The 19677-nt window shown below is 37.7% G+C and overlaps 1 protein-coding gene across 6 annotated transcripts in view; it reads right to left on the bottom strand.

The window, feature by feature from the left end:
* The window catches only part of LOC117403235 (estrogen-related receptor gamma), a 283889-nt gene extending 283750 nt beyond the window's left edge, over positions 1–139 (bottom strand). For 2 of the 6 annotated variants that reach the window (XM_034005231.3, XM_059024301.1), the window contains exon 1: positions 30–139. The gene's annotated coding sequence lies outside the window, so the exon portion shown is untranslated. The remainder of the gene's footprint in view (positions 1–29) is intronic. The other 4 variants (XM_059024299.1, XM_059024300.1, XM_059024302.1 and 1 more) reach the window with 3 other exon arrangements.
* Positions 140–19677: the final 19538 nt, after the last annotated feature.

The following is a 19677-nucleotide window of genomic DNA, read 5'->3' on the forward strand; positions in this document are numbered from 1 at the left end:
TACTTTAGAGATTATAAAGGGTTTGTTACCTTGGAAGTCAAATCTGTAGCAGGTGTCCAGGTAAATTGGTTTTTAAAGGGGCAGAAGCAGCTTTCTTGCTATTAGAGGTCCACACAGTAGGCGCATTGCAATCTTACACACACCTCCTCAAACTGGGCGTTTGTATTTCATAAATAGGGGGCCACAGAAGAGCTAACTTTAGTGTCTGATCTATATTTTATAAACAAACACGTTTATATTGTGTTTTATCGTGGTTATATGTCATCTGTAAGACTATTCATGAACAGATATTCTTTATTTGTCGAAATGAAAGGTTAAACATAAAACAGGTTTTAAGTAGATTTTCCCTGTTTATTATAATGTACCAGTCCACACTCAGTATGACCCAAAACGTCATTCTACTAGCTGCCTGTTTCCTCAATGACATGTTGGAACGAGACCGTCAATTTCAGTTTAGTGAATACCTTTACTGTACTGATACATTCATATTATACTTTGAAAATTGAAAAGGTACTGTTTACACGGATTCCGTTCAAGCGGTACATGAAGCGATACAGTAGGTATAGTTTTAGCACATTGACCAATTACCATTAGCCAAATATTATCAAATAACATTTGGAATGTATGGCGCAATAAACTATTTTATTTAACCAAACTTGGTTAATGAGCATTGAGAATACAAAAATACAAAGGTAGGCGCTTGAAAATGTCAGACCAGCTTAGCCTATATAACTTTTTTTTAAGCAATTTCCTAAAAGCAACTGTATACTGATTCAAATCATAGTAGATCTGCATTCTGTGTATTATGCCGAGAAAAAAACTTTCTAAAAAGACTACTTAAGGCTCATTTTGCGTTGGTAAGGTGAGGAAGCATAGTGGGGTTCCAACGGCTTTATGGGTTTCAGTGCACAGTGCACACAACAGTATGCTCATTTCCATACAATCAGCCAAATACTGCTCTAAGCAGAAACAACTATAAAGAATAATACAGAACAGTCATAACTGGATATTAAACAGGAAATAAATTAGGTATTTGGTAAATGTAGATGTCAATGCTATATACAAGCAGACCTGTACCACTGAATCTGATGAGTCCCTGTGGAAATAGATATATTTTGAAATCTGCAAATAAAAACACTTAATCTTTTTTTTTATCATTATGTTTACTGTAGCTGCAATTCAGAAATCTCTAGTTAAACATGTATGCCACACTAACATTTACCATTGAGTATGCTTGCTTTAAGTTTTGCATAAAGCTTAAAACTATGGAACTCTTAAAGGGACATCATGAAAAAATAAATACTGTACTAGCTCGTGCTCACCAGATACTATCTTGTGTGCACGACTTACTATCTCGTGAGCACAAGTTAATATCTTGCTGACTGCAGCAGATACCTGGTGTTCTTGGTGAAAGGGTTAGGAGACAATCACCTTATTTTCCTCAAGGCATAACAACTATGCACAACTGGTGTGCTTTTAGACTATTTTTATGTAAATACATTATGTATTGCATCCAACTGTATTCTCTTACTGTCTGGAACATTTCACCAAGTTACAAAAGCAAATGCGAAAGGAGTTATTTGAGTCATGTTTCAGGATTTGCAACTTAATCTCGATTTATCATGAAGAGAAATAAGCACATATATGCCCTTTACATTATACAGTAGGCTACGTCATACAACAGTTCATAGCTCCTGAAAACTAACTTGCAAAAGAACACTATTTTACCCCATGACAGTCTTCATGATAAGGAGTAAATTGAGTCATATGTGTCTCAGTGATTAACGAGTTATTATTGGGACTGACACATTGATGATCGAACTCGATCCTGCTTTTGTTCTCAGAAAGTGGATGCAACTGCAATGCAAAATGTAGCTCATCTACAAAAATGACAGCATTGCAGAGACTGAGTGAAATTACAAAAGAAGAGAAAATCAAATGAGGCTACCACAATATCTTACAAGTATTAAGCACTAACCCCAGTGAAGTTAGGTTGATATTGGGCATTGGATATTTGCGCATTCACTTCATTCTATGTCAAATAATAGTTCATAGCTCTACATGCAAACTCGCAAAGGAATGCTATTTCACCTTCATTGATTTGCGAGCTATTCATCTCTAGTTATGCACACTTAAAATAATATTAATATTTTCTGATCTAACAACACCAAAACATTTGAAACACCTACAGTGCAGTAACTACAGTGGATAGCCACCATGGGCTGGCAGGATGATACTGATTTTAACATGAAAAGGAAGGTGTCTAAAATGTTCTAGAAGTATGTGGCAATTCTGTAGTTATTGCAACAAATTCCTTCTGGGAAGCTGATAGCATACATCTGCACTGAGACTGTTCCTCATGAAACATCAGTCATTTATGCAGTCTTGGAAGTCTTCTGCCCTAGAACCTCCTACAGGCCTTCTATTAAAACCTGTCCGATCTGCTGTCTAACCCATTGAGACTAAAACTTGCAAAACTACGTGACAAGGGGACCATTTATATAGCAAATAAATCAATCATTTAAACTAAGGCATATATATAGTTGACAAAATATTGTAGGAGTTGCTAATTGTTTGTCAGACCTCTGTGGCAATCTGCTTATAAGATCCCTGAAGTTATAGCTCCATTTTTTTTTCTTTTTTTAAAACAATTTTAATGAATATATTATTGCTTTTTTTCATTTAACTTGCAACACTCAAAAAATGCAATGTATGCATGAACTGTGCAGACATTTCTTTTTTTCTGTCTGACAGTGAATACATTAGGCAAATGTAAGCTGAATTGTATATGCAAAAAACTTGCAAATGCATTAAAGCCTGAAGAGCAGCAGGTAAAGCTATAGTATTGTAGCTGTATCTATGGTCCAAGATAATGATCTTTAAAATACTATTTATTAGAAGTTGTATTGTTTTGTTAGCAAATATAATAATACAGCAATAGTAATGTGCTACCAGCTCAACTAATAACAGAACTATTTAGAGGAAACGATAGATATTTGCTAAATAGGCCTAGCCTATAATGTTTGTATGGACATGCATTGGCAAACACATGAACATTTGTGTCATGTCATCACAATTCCCATGTGAGGCAATATTCTTTTAAACCCAATGTAACATTTAAAGCACACACATACACACACTGTGGCAATGTGCCCCGCCCCTGTGTGCATATTATGTGTTGTATGTTGCGTGCGTGTGTTAATGTTGGTGTATAGATTGGTACACGGGATATAAACAGGTTTGTGTTTCACGTGTGATTTAAAAGGTAGATTTGTATTTAGCTACGAGGAGGGCACAAATCACTTCATGTGCTGGTTAAATGTAATATGTGAGCACGGGGTTGCACAGAATTAATTCATGTGCTGGGATTCAAGTGAATAATTAATTAGTAATTGAATCCCAGCACAATAGTATATATAGACGCACATTTCTTGCAGTCGGGGTTGGGTGTTCAGTGAGCGGAGAACGGGATTGGAGACGGAGGTATTTGTGTAAAGTAAATAATAGTTAAATCTGCTCACCGTGTTTTGTTCGTCTGTCTGTGCACTGTTTAGTTCGTTTTGTTCGTCTATTTATTTTGGCCTCAAGTGCCGTGTCCTGTGTTTTGTGTTCGACCCTTTTATTTTCTGTTCTGTTTGTTAATTATTAAATGCTGAGCGCGATCACGCGCTCAGCTTTACCAAAACCCCAAGTCTCCATTGTTTATTTCCTGGCTCTGGTATGACGCCACCCACTCCGGCCGTCTTTGTGACACACACACATTATTTTTCAAAGATTAATACAAGCTAAACTAATCTTTTACCAAGAAGTCATTGTAAGTATATATATATATATATATATATATATATATATATATATATATATATATATATATATATATATAATTTAACTATACTACAAAAAAACCCTAAGTGTTAAATGTTATCTGTTTGTTTTAACATTTTACGTAAGCCAAAGGAACATAGCAATCAACAGAAAGCTACACGTAATTAATACAGTTGATATAATACCTTGTGCACATATTAGCGATAATTTCACGTGTTCTTTAGAATAAGATTTCTGTAAAGTAACAGTCGGACAATAATTTCTGTAACAGTTTATAGTACATGTTATTGTTTAAAATAGCTGGCTATATTAACAACAGATACTTCAGAAAAGCAATGTTATTAAAATCAAATCAAGAGCAATCAGCATCATGGGAAAAGACAAGTTGTGTGCAAATTGTCGTGGTTTTATCAGACAATGTTTCAAATGGTATTCAAAATGCCACACATGTTTTTATATCTGCTTTGAAGCACTAAACAAAAATGACAAAGTAATGGCAAGGTAAAAATCACTTTTACATGGGTTTAATAAGTCATTGACTTAAAAATGATATATTTAAATAAACTGTCTTTTATTATTTGATTAGCATGTAAATAACAATGTGTTAATAACATACTGTTTCCCAAAGTATATTTTCCAAGGAAAAGGGTCAACTGAATTAAGCCTAAATTAAAAGGCATGTCATATGCAGACAGGCTAAAATAATTGAATCTATTCAGTCAAAATCATAAAAAGGTATAGACAATGTCGACCCAGGGGACTTTTTTGACCTGAAAAAAGAAACAAGGACCAGGGGTCACAAATGGAGATCAGATAAAGGGGCATTCAGAACAGAAAGTAGGAGGCACTTTTTTACACAGAGAATTGTGAGGGTCTGGAACCAACTCCCCAGTAATGTTGTTGAAGCTGACACCCTGGGATCCTTCAAGAAGCTGCTTGATGAGATTCTGGGATCAATAAGCTACTAACAACCAAACGAGCAAGATGGGCTGAATGGCCTCCTCTCGTTTGTAAACTTTCTTATGTTCTTATGTTCTTATATACAACTATGATGTACAAACTCTTAAAACTTTGCGTGCCTTCAAAATTAGTAATATGCATTTCGATTTTCTCCAAAATAAATTATCCATACCACGTCACCTTTGAGAAAATCTTCAGTTTAGATGAAACACTTGACATAATAAAAGTATAGATTAGCTATAAATTATTGTAAAGTATGTTATTATATCCTTTCGCTATAATGCAGTGAAATATCCCTTTGTAAACATAGCCTACTGCATTCTGTAAGATTCAGTTAATTTTACAATTGGGGTATATTGTTGTTTTTGGAAATGAATATGAAATGGAATTAAACTAAAAATAAAATTTAGGTAGCTCACTGCTGCTGTTTTTTTTTTTTTGGATGAAGCATGAAAGTGTATCTTCCTTACTAAAAAGTATCTGAAAAGTGCAGTTTGCGTTTTGCTTTTCCCATGCAGTCAGAAGGCCTGCTTTAAAGCTAGTCCCCTAATATATATATATATATATATATATATATATATATATATATATATATATATATATATATATATATATATATACACACACATACAGTGCCTATAGAAAGTCTACACCCCCTTTCAAAATGTTCACCTTTTGTTGCCTTATAGCCTGGAATTAAAATGCATTAAAATATTTTTTTTTTTTCATTTATCTGCACATCCTACCCCACAACTTCCAAGTGAAAAAAAATATTCTAGAAATTTGTAGAAAATTTATTAAAAATAAAAACTGAAATAGCTTGGTTGGATAAGTGTCCACTCCCCAACCAATCACCTTCAAAATCAAACACCAAGTTAAGTGGCCTCCACCTGTGTTAAATTGTAGTGATTCACATGATTTTAGGATAAATTCAGCAGTTCCTGTAGGTTCCCTCTGCTGGGTAGTGCATCTCAAAGCAAAGACTCAACCATGAGCACCAAGGTGCTTTCAAAAGAACTCTGGGACAAAGTTGTTGAAAGCCACAGATCAGGGGATGGGTATAAAAAAAAAATATCAAAGGCCTTGAATATCCCTTGGAGCACAGTCAAGACGATTATTAAGAAGTGGAAGGGGTATGGCACCACCAAGACCCTGCCTAGATCAGGCCGTCCCTCCAAACTGGATGACCGAGCAAGAAGGAGACTGAACAGAGAGGCTACCAAGAGGCCAATGGCAACTTTGCAAGAGCTACAGGCTTTTATGGCCAAGACTGGTCAAAGTGTGCATGTGACAACAATATCCCAAGCACTCAAATCTGGCCTGTATGGTAGGGTGGCAAGATGGAAGCCATTACTCAAGAAAGCTCACCTTGAATCCCGTTTGAAGTATGCAAAAAAACACTCAGGAGATTATGTAGCCATGTGGCAAAAAGTTTTGTGGTCTGACGAAACTAAAATGGAACTTTTTGGCCTAAATGCAAAGCGTTATGTTTGGCGCAAACCCAACACAGCGCATCACCCAAAGAACACCATCCCTACTGTGAAGCATGGTGGTGGCAGCATCATGTTATGGGGATGTTTCTCATCGGCAGGGACTGGGGTACTTGTCAGGATAGAAGGGAAAATGAATGGAGCAAAGTACAGAGAAGTATTTGAGGAAAACCTGCTGCCCTCTGCAAGAAAGCTGAAACTGGGACGGAAGTTCACATTTCAGCATGATAACGACCCAAAGCACACTGCCAAAGCTACACTGGAGTGGCTAAGGAACAAAAAGGTAAATGTCCCAGTGAGTGGCCCAGTCAGAGTCCCGACCTAAATCCAATCGAAAATTTGTGGCATGACTTGAAGATTGCTGTCCATCAACGCTCCCCAAGGAACTTGACAAAGCTTGAACAGTTTTGTAAAGAAGAATGTTCAAATATTGCCAAATCTAGGTGTGCAAAGTTGGTAGAGACCTATCCCAACAGACTCACAGCTGTATTTGCTGCCAAAGGTGCTTCCACCAAGTGGGGGTGGAGACTTATCCAATTATGATTTTTCAGTTTTGTATTTTTAATACATCATTTTTTTCTCAATAAAAACTTTTTTCCTCTTAACAGTATGGAGTATGGTATGTAGATAAGTGGAAAAAAAATCCTCATTTAAATGCATGAAACTCTGAGGCACTGACACAACACAATGTGAAAAAAGTTCAAGGGGGTGTAGACTTTCTATAGGCACTATATATATATATATATATATATATATATATATATATATATATCATCATCATCATCATCATCATCATCATCATCATCATCAGCCTTTTATAATCCACTGCTGGATGAAGGCCTCCCCAAGATTCTTCCACAAAAGCCTGTCTGCTGCGTCCCTCATCCACGTTGCTCCGACATGTTTCTTAATTTCATCTTGCCATCTTCCTGGAGGTCTTCTTCTTGGTCTCTTTATATCTCTTGGGATCCAGTCTAATATCTCCTTGGTCCAGCGATGGTCTGTTCCTGCTACATGTCCAGCCCACTGCCATTTCAATTTTTTCACTCTTATAATAACATTGCATACTTTTGTTTGAGCTCTATCCATTCCTTCCTGTTCCTGTCTCTTCTTGTTATTCCCAGCATGCATCTTTCCATACTCCGTTGAGTCGTTTTTAATTTTAGAGTCATTTTTGCATTGAGGGTCCAGGTTTCACATCCGTAAGTTAGCACTGGCAGCACGCATTGGTCGAAGACTTTCCTCTTGAGGCATAAAGGTAGTTTCCCTTTCAGGACCTTAATCTTTCAAAGGCACTCCAGCCCATTTTTGCTCTTCTGTTGATTTCTCACATTTGGTTCTCTGTTGCCGAAACTAACTGTCCTAAGTATACATAGTTATTGACTTCTTTGAGCTTGATCCCATTTACTTCAATTGCCTGTGGAGTGGTATATTTATTGAGATGGAAAAAACGCAATCCGAGGAAGAAATTCCAGATGTTCTATTGGAAGAAGTGAAACATGCTATCAAACATATGAAGATAGGAAAGGCACCCGGAGAAGACGGCATAACGTATTAAGCAAAAGCAAATGCTATTATGGTCTACAAAACAATTACCAATATACTCACCAACAGACTTCAAGATAAATTTGACTCGACACAATCAAATGAGCAAGCAGTATTCAGGAGTGGGTTTAGCACAATGGATCATCTTCAAGTTGTATGGCAAGTGATTCAAACCAGCAACGAGTACGAACTACCACTTTGCTTGGGATTCATCAACTATGAAAAAGCCTTTAACTCTGTTTACACAAGATCTGTATTAAGCTCTTTGAAAAAAAAAAGAAATTGAGAAAACATACAGAGACTTGATCAGCACCATATACAAAAATGCAACATCCACAGTAAGACTCCATAAAAACAGAGAAAATATCAAGGTTGAAAAAGGAGTTCGTCAAGGAGATACAATTTCCCCAAAGCTCTTCACGGCCACCCTAGAAGACATTTTCAAAACACTGGATTGGGAAAATAAGGGGCTGAAGATCAATGGAGCCTACTTGAATCACCTACGATTTGTTGACGACATCCTCATATTTACAACATGCCCACAAGAATTACAAACAAAAATACAAGAACTACACGAGGCTAGCATCAAAGCAGGTTTGAAAATGAACCTGAAGAAGACATGCTCTATATATATATATATATATATATATATATATATATATATATATATATATATATATATATATATTTGTGTGTGTGTCCTATGTACCAATTAATCTAATCACCTAATCAGTATTCGTGGGATTTATCTCTATGTACACATATTGCTTCAGACTTTCATCTGGGGGTTTAACTCCCACCTTTTCATTTTGCTGATGGTTCATTTTAATTATCATGAAAACTAAATCAAATGTAATCACCAGATTAAAAGATACCTCCGAGATAAATCAACAGCACCAGTCTAGGCTAACTCCTTAAATCTCATAATATCATGTCATGTTGGGATCTTGTAGAAGCAATTGTTGCTATTTAACACTCAACAAAACAGTTGCAGCTTTTGATTAATTAATCTGTACCTTTTTAAGAGATTTAAAAGCATCGCCCTTATGCGTCTCCTTGTGTAAAGGATTGCTTAATGCTTGCTAGTTGTATTTTGGTTATACTAAGAATGATCACAGACCAGTAGTGAACAGTATTATTAGGATTATTAAACCATTATTTTACTGGGAAAGCACATTGAGATTAAAACTTATTTTGCAAGTGAGACCATGCCAAGAAAGGTAGCAGCAGTACAATAAAACATTACAATAGAAAAATACAAAAGTAAAATACATGTAAAACATAGACAAGCCATACTCAATATAATAAACAATCAGTTAGTGCCAATCAATTAGTGACAGGTGTAATCAAAAACTTAAAAAAACACAACTCTCAATTAGATAATCATGCAGTTTACTCTTAAATTGTACTAAAGTTATTTGAGACTGCAAGTTTAGTTTAGGCGTTATAATCTACACGTTCATGGTTGGCTGTTTATGCTGCTGAGCTGCATTATTCAAAAACAGTAAGTCTGTCCCATGGAGGATCAAATGTAATTGTGATCAGCTATGGATGTGTCAGCGGGGAGGAAGGGAACGTTAGCCTGATGCTCGTAGCATTTTACTGACCGTCATCTGCTGTACTAAATGGAGAAATGGCCACAATCTTTCATACTTTACACTCGGGGTCGGGGGTCTGCGAGCCTAAAATAGGTTGAAATTACATAACAAAGCACTTTCGGCTTACGTCTTTTTTAAAAAGATGTACAGCTTTTCGCACACGTGTTAATGTGCAGTGCAAGGTCTTTTGCAGGTGTCACTGGCGGCAACACGTGCATTGAACTTTAAAGCAAATGTCCCACTCAGTTTTGATTGTCAAACCTTTCCCTTGTCATAAATACCGAAAATATATTTCACTGTCACATACTCGTATCTCAAACTATGTATTCTTTGTTTGATGCACTGTTTTTTTTTTGTTTGTTTTTTAATACTATTTTAATCTTAATTACGAGTCATACTGTGGTATGTTACCCCTCTTCATACAGTGGGGAAACGCAGGTTGTAAATTCTCAAAAAACAATCGTCTCAAAATAAATTATGCCTCTGATATGTAGAGTACATTTGTGGATACTCCTTTTTTTTCAAGGTAGTTTGACACCACAGAAATCTTTTTCTAATAAGTATGTTACCTGCTACTCATCTTTTAAATAGTTATTTTACAAAATGTAAAATCAGTAGATATGTTTTATGTAAGTAAATATACAGTTGGAAAAAAAATGACGGTACAGCGGTAATGGCTGCCACTGTGTGCAACTGCAAACAAAAAAACAAAACAATTATGGCCAGGGTTACTGGTGCAGCGCGCCAATTGAGCAAACGTCTTATATTTATTGTATGATGCACTGTGATTGTTGCTTTTACTGATGTTTAGCATTATAATTCTAAACTTAATGCGTCATGAAATGTGATTTATGTATTTTACGGTAGTTTAGCAATATAATATTCAAATTATGTATTTATTGTATGATGCACTGTTATTCTTTTACATGCTGTGAAGTGCTTTGAGATGATGTTCTACTATGAAAGGCACTATATAAAATTAAGATTGATTGATCTTACTTGAATAAGGATTAAAGAGTCATTGTCCAAAATATATAGAGGGGCATATGCAAAGGTTGATGGGTCCCTATTGCTTTTTATGTCTGTAAATTTACAAAAAAAGAATGTGCAGTGTACTTAGGGACAGGGAATGGGGAATGTAAGAGAATTGCTTAGGACAGATTGCGAGTTCTCAGGGACAAGCGGAAATTATGGGAGGTGAGGGGAGACCAGCATTAAGTGCCCAGTGAAGTATAAAGGGGAACAGGAGTGGGATGGGGTTGAAGAGAGAGAGAGTGTATGTTTGGTCTGGCAGTTATGATGGGGATGGGGATATGGATGGGATGGGGGGAGGGGATGTGGTGGGCAATATTAACTGTGGCCATTTTTTGTTAGGTATGGCACCCAGCAAATATCTGCAATAGTGGGATAGCTGTTCATGCTGAAAGCTGCTGTTGTATAGATACCTCTTCTGGGGAGATAGTAAGACAACCTGTTTCAGTGTGCTTCTATGAACCACGGGTTGAAAAAATGTCAGCGGATATTCAGCAGCAGAAGTCCCATTAGTCATAGGAATGTAAATATTGTTCCCCCACACCTGCTCTCCAGACAAGAGAGGGGGGAGGGGGGTTCAGGGTTTGGGGAGGTTGCGAGGGGATGAGGGCTGATGGAAGGGTTCTGTCCTAGTTCATGTAATGTTCTTGATTATTTTGTATTGTGGATTGCTGTTTTTTTGGTATGTTTGCTTAATAAAAACTTAATTACAAAAAAAGGAAAGTAAATATTATTTTAAAAAGTTACCGTTTAGCCGCCGGATAACCTTTTACACCCCTAATTAATCATTGGCACCCTTGGCACTTAGCGATGTATATTTAAAAAAAAAAATCCAACTTTGGGCACTCCAGCTAAAAAAGGTTCGCCATCCCTGGTTTAGACTGTAAGTTATGCCAAGACCATGGAGCAAAATAAGCAAATGATCTTTTAGCAGCCTCAGTACGCACTTTAGGAACCGTAAAATACAAAAATGAGTGCGATCTAAGACTTTAGTTACTACAAGCGACTGTAAAGTATTAATTTATATATGGAGGTAGCTTACATAGAAGCTTACAAGTGAATCGCTGCCATTTTTTTTTTTTTTTTTTTGCAATGCCCCACAAAATTTTGGAAATAACCAGCCAAAAAGTAGCCAAATTGTGTTTTTTAAACCACACAAAAAACTGTGCTACATTTGAGATTTAATATATATTGCAAAAGCTTAAATAAGTGCTTCACATTTGTTTAAAATAAAAAAACACAGGTAAGTAATGTTATAAACTGTGTATTTATTTATCTGCTTTGCATGTTTTTTTTTTCACAATTTACAGGACAAGCACTGCTGTTTTTTATATCTGATGTGGTAGGTCCAGTAAAAAAAAAAAAAAAATGTACTTGTCCAGAATTGTTGGCAGATACAGTCTTTTAAAAATGTTTTTAAGAATATAACAAATAAAACAAAAATAAATTAAATTAAATTAAATTGGTGATGAATAAAAAATAACTGAGCGTTTTTATGTGAATCCTAATTTTAGTGGCTGCAGAGCTCCATAAAAAAAGACGAGGGGAGGGGGAGGGGCAGAGGGGGACGTGATATATACTATGCAGGGCATCGTAGTGATTGAAGTTATATAATCAATCAATCAATCTTTATTTTATATAACGCCTTTCATAGTGGACCATCATCATAAAGCGCTTTACAAGATGCAGTAACAACAAGAAAATCCATAATGCTTTAAATACAGGGAAATGCATAATACATGATATACAGTAAAAAAAACCAAAAAAAAAATGCATTAAACAATACAGTGAAAAATGCATAATACATTAAGTACAGTGGAAAGTGCTAATCAAAGGGAATAGGAAAAAAAAAACATGCATGGTAAAAATAGCCAAACCACCAAAGACAATATTTACCTGTAGATGCTTTCAAAACAGGCCACATTTGGCTGGAAACCTGGTAATCTGGCAAGGGGGAGTAGCCTATAAAAGTCGCATGCGAGACGCGTGCATTACCTATTAGCCTTTAAATGCATTTTTCTTCACTGATTTGGCAGCTAGGCGTCTGTGCTTTTTTACTTTTCCTAAATATATGTTTTAAATATCTCAAAGCATCAGTAGACCCAGGGTCGTAGAAACTTACAGAAATACAGTAATACGTGGCATATCCGACTGCGGTAGGACCAGAGTAAGGGCGGATATGTAAAAAGGCAGATAAATTAATCCTGTTTTAAATACCATTACACACAGCTGTAACAATTACTATATTCACACAATTATTGTTTTGAGATTCAGCTTTTATTAGGGAGCTCCCCTAAATCCCTTGTTTAAAAAGATACAGGATATTAAGAACATAAGAACGTTTACAAACAAGAGGAAGCCATTCGGCCCATCTTGCTCGTTTAGTTGTTAGTAGCTTATTGATCCCAGAATCTCATCAAGCAGCTTCTTGAAGGATCACAGTGTGTCAGCTTCAACAACATAAAAATTGCCTCATATTTTCTGTTCTGAGTGCCCCTTTATCTAATCTCCATTTGTGACCCCTGGTCCTTGTTTCTTTTTACAGGTCGAAAAAATCCCTTGGTTCAACATTCATGGGATTTCCATGCAGGTCAATTTACATCTGAAATGGTGATGCGCGTGCACATTTGGGAGAATTACTCATGTAAATCAGGTTTGTGGACAAAAAAAAACAGCCAAAGAGAGGGATAGGGTAAATCTCATTGATCCATGCCCAGTTTCGCCTGGAAACCCACATTTCACGTATAAATGTTAATGAGCGTGTTTATCCTTAACTACAAATACTGCAAGGGAGCAGGTCAGTTATTACTGTGGATTCCAAGACGGCAGAAAGTAGTGGCTGATGGGCGATTTTATGGTGATAATGCGGGCAGCTTTTTTATTATTTTTTTTTGCTGTGTCTGGTCTGTCATGTTGTGTATCTCTTGTGGTTTTACAGTTCTGTATAAAACCACTTACCATGAACTGCATTATGCCCTTGTTATAGTATTAAAGCAGCTGTTTGAGAATACCCTTGCTGTAAAAACTACGCTAAAGTTAAACAGTGAGCTGCTTAAATGTCTAACTGAATTAATTCCCGTCCTTTTTTTGATCCCAGCTATGTCCAAAGACAACCCGTGTCTGCCCTCCACGTTAATAAATATAGTTGGTGAACTGGCTGTCATGAGCCAGCTTGATCACCCAAAACAGCGCAACAACATCCAACAATTGTTGATGCCCTCTCAGAAATGACCAAATAAAACTGCAAATGAACGTATTGATTGTGTTTTATTTGTTTGCATTATTAATAATTAACACAACAGCAAATCCAACACAATTTAAAAGAAAGGAGAGACTCTCTGACATCACGAGCCTCCTCAGATTGCTGCTGTCCAATTGAAACTGGAGGTTGAAGTAACCTTCACAATTGCCAAGTCTGCTTATAATAAGCAGGATTGGGCTTGTTTTTAGTTGAAACAGTATTCACTACAAACGACATTACACCCCACTAATGACATCTGAAAAACAATTTGGGCAAGAGCAGTAAAACACATTATTAACTAACCAGGCACAAGGTACTTTGCTTTATTACAGCAGCTTCGATTCACTCGTGTACCAGTTCTCTGCGCATGGAAACCACATTTTCACAAAGTTTCACTAGTAATCTTCAAAAACAGCACGAATACTTTACGCATAGCTAATTTACATATCAACCCCCACCTTTCCCATTCATTTGCATTACGTCGGGTGAATAGCCCGGTTTACTCGAGTAAAATAAACTGAGCGAACGGAAACCCAAAAAAAGCATTTTACACAAGACATTTTTCTCGTGTAAATGTCTCGAGTTAAAAAAAAAACTCATATGGAAACCCCATGATTGTCAATACCTTTTCAAATTCTGAATGCTTGAATGAGATCGCCGCTTAATCTTCTTTGTTCAAGACGGAATAGATTCAATTCTTTTAGCCTGTCTGCATATGACATGCCTTTTAAACCAGGAATAATTCTGGTCGCTCTTCTTTGCACTCTTTCTACAGCAGCAATATCCTTTTTGTAGCGAGGTGACCACTTAGCCTCTGGTTCCTTTCAGACCACAGTTGGAATGTCTGGAGGGATAGCCCAATCCACCTTTTCCAGAGTGCTAGGCAAATTTCTGGATGCCATGCTGAAAAGGGCAGTACAATACATTCCTAAGGATACTAGCATAACTGATGTTGGCTAAGGCTTTTCCAAACAACTCTGTTTCATGCTTAGTGACCTCAGCCGTAAGGACTCTCAGCTCCTTCTGAGAAAACTTTCATTTTCTTTTCTGTGCGCTAAGAGGACTTTGCTGCCCTTCCTGAGACATATTTCTTTTTTGGTTTGTATTTTAATGCTTACAAATATCATACAGCGCCTACTGCTCTCTGTACCCCTAACTTGGTCATCACTGGGTGGCAAGTGCGGCCATTAAATAGACCTATGCCGTTATTGAGGCTCTCATTATCATAATTGCGGATCATTATTTGTGCGTCTTGAGTAATTTGCATTGCTCTTAAACCTACATAGGGCGCAGTGCAATTTGAATTTTGCATCCACAATTATTTGCACTGCGCCTATACTTACACCACCCCATAATACATTATACCTAGAACTACCAGAGCTGTCATTTTGACCGTCATTGTAAAAATAGTGGGTTTGGCTTAGTGCACGTGATCAAGCTGCTGAACGTGAAAGCTTTGGGTTTATTTGGAATTGCTACAACAGGAGACTTTTTCAGACATGATTTATTTATCAACAACTGTAAAAATTACTTATTATCTAGTGAACATGAATAGACTAACACAAGATAGGACTGCACAGCAAGTCTTACAGTACTTTCAGGAGTTATTGGAAGACGAATCTGGAAACAAAAATGCGCCAGACCAAGATAGTGATGATTACTCTGATCACGATGAGGATAGTGACAGTGAAAGTGATAATGAAGTTGCGGAAATTTTGGGACAGAGACCAACACAACCACAGCTGTGGCATTTTGAACAGTTGTAAGTTCCATCCTTTGAAGAGTAAGTTCCATCCCTTGAGCTACGGAATAATAGTGTAACAAACCAGCTATTGCAAGACTGGAGATGGAAATTACCATTGAATAGCCAACAGAGTCAGAACAGGTACAAGATAAGAGACGGGTAAACAGAAAACACTTGCATAAAATAAAACAGTCAAACAGACAAATCTCAGGCACTGTAATTCTCTACTCCTCCACAGTATCAAAAGCTCCCATTGCATCCTAAAAGTCACATCTGAGCTGCTAAAACCACCCCATTTCATAGCCCGGCATTTGTATAAACGTGCAACATTTTAAACAATGCAACCAACCATAACTCCCCTTCCAACACCACCCCTATGTCTCAAACTGTAACAGGTGTCTCGTGCTGTAAACGGTGTCACAAACATAAGCCCGAAGGAAAACAAACAACACAGAACAGTTTCGTAGCGTGTGATGCAACAATAGTTTTATACGCATTTTAACATAACTGTTAAAAAGACCACTCCCGTAGTTCTAGGTATATGTGTCCCATCTAGCGTTAAATATTACCTCAAGTTCAATGTACAAATAAAACGTGAATTTGTATAATTTGTTTAATAAAATCAATATTTTACTTGGCGTTCTGGTACTTTCAGGACTACACCAATAAAGTAGTATTACTAATGCAGCATACATATGTGGCGATATGCTGTTTAGTGTCAGTGATGATTTACTGAACTGCTAAACCAGACTAACAGTGAACCTTAAAAGCACACAAAAAAGTTGAGCCAAACGCCATGTGCATTTTACTAGGGTTGAAAATAAAATCTAATGATGGCCCTGACCCGGTAAGAAAATGTAATTCAACCGGCAAGATTACTGTTCTAATTCCTTTGACATGTATATGAAAATGCAGTTATTTCAAGTAATGTATAATAATATAAGTAATGTATGACTATCCATTGCATTGCCATCCATAAATGTAATTACCCCAGTACTCAAATAGATATTAATAGGCTTGAGCGCAAGATCTTTCTTCAGATTTTCACAATTGCTTCAAGACTTGGACACTTTGCAACTTCAAACAGCACAGCGGGGTATTTGGATTCCCCCAGGTTGTTGTGTAACCGTATACAGTGCCGTGAAAAAGTATTTGCCCCCTGTCTGATTTTCTGCATTTTTGCACATTTTTCACATTGTATTTGGTCAGATTTTTTTGTGGGTTGTAGTAGTATATAGAGGGAGTCTGAGAGAAAAAATGACATGAAAGTTTGGTGCTTCTTTCATTTGTTTGGTATGCAAGGTGATCAAACATGCAATCTCCAGGTGTGAAAAAGTTATTGCCCCCTCTAGTTAACTCAACCCAGTTAAAGGGATAATTAGGGTCAGCTGTTTGAGTACTTTGGTTAACAACCAGGCCTGATTTGGGCCAGCCCTACCCAATATAAATCTGACTAACTTTGGCCCTTACCATCAGAGTGAAGTTGTCAGCACACAGGTTCTAGAGGCACATCATGCCACGAACAAAATAAATTCCTGAAGACCTCCAGAAAAAAGTTGTTGATGCCTATCAGTCTGGAAAGGGTTACAAAGCCATTTCTAAGGCTCTGGGGCTCCACCTAACCACAGTCAGAGCCATATTGTCCAAATGGAGAAAGTTTGGGACAGTAGTGAATCTTCCCAGGAGTGGCCGTCCTGCCAAAATCCCTCCAAGAGCAAGGCGTAAAATCGTCCAGGAAGTCACAAAGAACCCTAGAACAACATCCAGGGAGATGTAGATGTTGTGGCACGACCTGAAACGAGCAGTTCATGCTCAAAATCCCACAAATGTCACAGTTGAAGCAGTTCGTGATAGAGGAGTGGGCCAAAATTCCTCCACGGCACTGTGAGAGACTAATCAATAACTACAGGAAGCGTTTGGTTGCAGTTATTGCTGCTAAAGGTGGCGTAACCAGTTATTGAATCTAAGGGGGTGATTACTTTTTCACACAGGGGCATTGGGTGTTGCATAACTTTCTTCAATAACTAAATGAAATATGTATCAAATTGTTGTGTTTATTTGTTCACTCAGGGTCCCTTTTATCTAATATTAGGTTTTGGTTTAAGTTCCGATAACATTCAGTGTCATAAATATGCAAAAATGCAGAATATCAGACAGGGGCAAATACTTTTTCATGGCACTGTAGGTAACTTTTTGATGGAATCAGCTAACAAATGAGAGGAGAAGGTGTCATTTTATGCAGGAGCCCCCCTTTCTCTTGCTTGCATCAGACCCCCTCCCTTAGCATCAAAGATAAAGTTGTGATGTTTGTGAAAAGGAATCGTAATCTTAATTTTACTTCTTAGAAGAAGAAAAAGATCACACATTAACAAGCACTGTTCATTACACAGCAATATATTCTCCTTCTTAAGCAACGTTGGTGAACACATTGCAACCCTTATTTCCCTACACCCCCGTATTACACTGGTTGAATATGGAACATATTATATTCAGTATAATTATTATTATTATTATTATTTGTTTATTTAGCAGATGCCTTTATCCAAGGTGACTTACAGAGACTAGGGTGTGTGAACTATGCATCAGTTGCAGAGTCACTTACAATTACTTCTCACCCGAAAGACGGAGCACAAAGAGGTTAAGTGACTTGCTCAGGGTCACACAAGGAGTCAGTGGCTGAGGTGGGATTTGAACCGGGGACCTCTTGGTTTCATGCCCTTTTCTTTAACCACTGGACCACACAGCCTCCTATAACTAAGATAGTAATTGGAACGGAATATTATAAATTGTGGAACTTATTGTGTTCTGTGTACGTAAAGCACTCAGTTCGTCAGTTGACAGTCATTTATTCTTCAGAAGCTGAGTCAGTAACTTTTCCAGGAATATACATGGAGTTCTGTGTTGCTGCTGCCAGTCACTCACTCTAGCAGTTCTGTCTGACAAGCTCACAGACACTCCACCCCGTCCACTTGCCTCTCTAGGGTGTGTGTCATGAGAATGGGTCCCCTGAAATAGTGGAGGCAGGTAACAGGTAATTCCTGACTACACTTTCCCCATGTTTTCTTTTTTTTAACTTTCTCTTTCCATACATGTCTCATAAGTCTCTTTGCACTTAGTGTTTTTGAAAAGTCCCCTTTTCTTTTTCCTCTCTAGCAACTTCCTTCTTTCAGCTACTTTCAGAACTACTTTCAGCTACTTTCAGGTGGTATTCACACTGTCCGTAGTTCTCTTTGCTGTGGGAACCCTGGAGGTGGGTCTTTTTCCCATTTATCACCTAATTTATGTTTTCTGACTCAGACAGGCTTCTGCTGGCGTAAGCTATCACTTCTCAGACTGAACCTGGCACTTGTGCAGTCGTCAACTTTTCTTACAGAGAAGCGAAAGCATCTGCACACTCACTGGTCCAGATAAAGGAAGGTGGTTTAATGATTGTCTTTTTTGTTCCCTTTGTTTTCTTTGGGCTTCCTGCAGTGTGACGGAACAGTGGGGCTGCCAGCTTGGAATAGTTCTTTATGAACCTGCGATAGTATCCACAAAAGCCAAAAAACCAGGAGGCGATTTCTCCGATTGGTGGGGGCCGTCCGTTCCTTTACTCGCTGCATCTTTTCCAGGTCGGTGGATATGCCCTCTTGGATGCTACATGACCAAAATATTTGACTTTCTCTTGCAGAAAGTGACATTTCTTTGGTTTTAACTTCAGCTCATGTCTGTGCAGGTGGTTGAAAACCATTTCCAAGCATTCCAGGTGCTCTTCAAACATACTGGAGAAGACAATCACATCATCCAGATACTGTATATTAGGAGCGCTGTGAAGTTCAGGTCACCGAGACAGTAGGTCATCAGCTGCTGGAATGTTGCAGAGGCATTTTGTAAACCAAACAGCATCCTATTACATTCAAATAAGACCATGGGTGTGGTGAATGCTGTCTTGCCTTTGACTTGTTCTGCCACCTCTACCTGCCAATAGCCAGATGTCAGGTCTACTTTGCTGGTGCGCTGGAGCTGGGTTCATGATTCACTCCCCTTGGCACTGCCCTTGGTATCCCACTGCTTGGACGCTGGGCATCATTTCTGGCCTCTTCTCACAGTAACTGGAGTAGCTCCACTATTGGGTAGGCACATCAGGACCCTTCCATACTGCTCTGCAACATCTAAGTCCTCTGGGAGGTGGTGGGGTTCTGCCGTGTCTATTAAGGCTGTATGTTGTTACCATCCCTGTGACCATGGAGCCCTGAAAATAAG

Source organism: Acipenser ruthenus, chromosome 5 (genome assembly GCF_902713425.1).
Source record: "Acipenser ruthenus chromosome 5, fAciRut3.2 maternal haplotype, whole genome shotgun sequence".
Taxonomy (NCBI): domain Eukaryota; kingdom Metazoa; phylum Chordata; class Actinopteri; order Acipenseriformes; family Acipenseridae; genus Acipenser; species Acipenser ruthenus.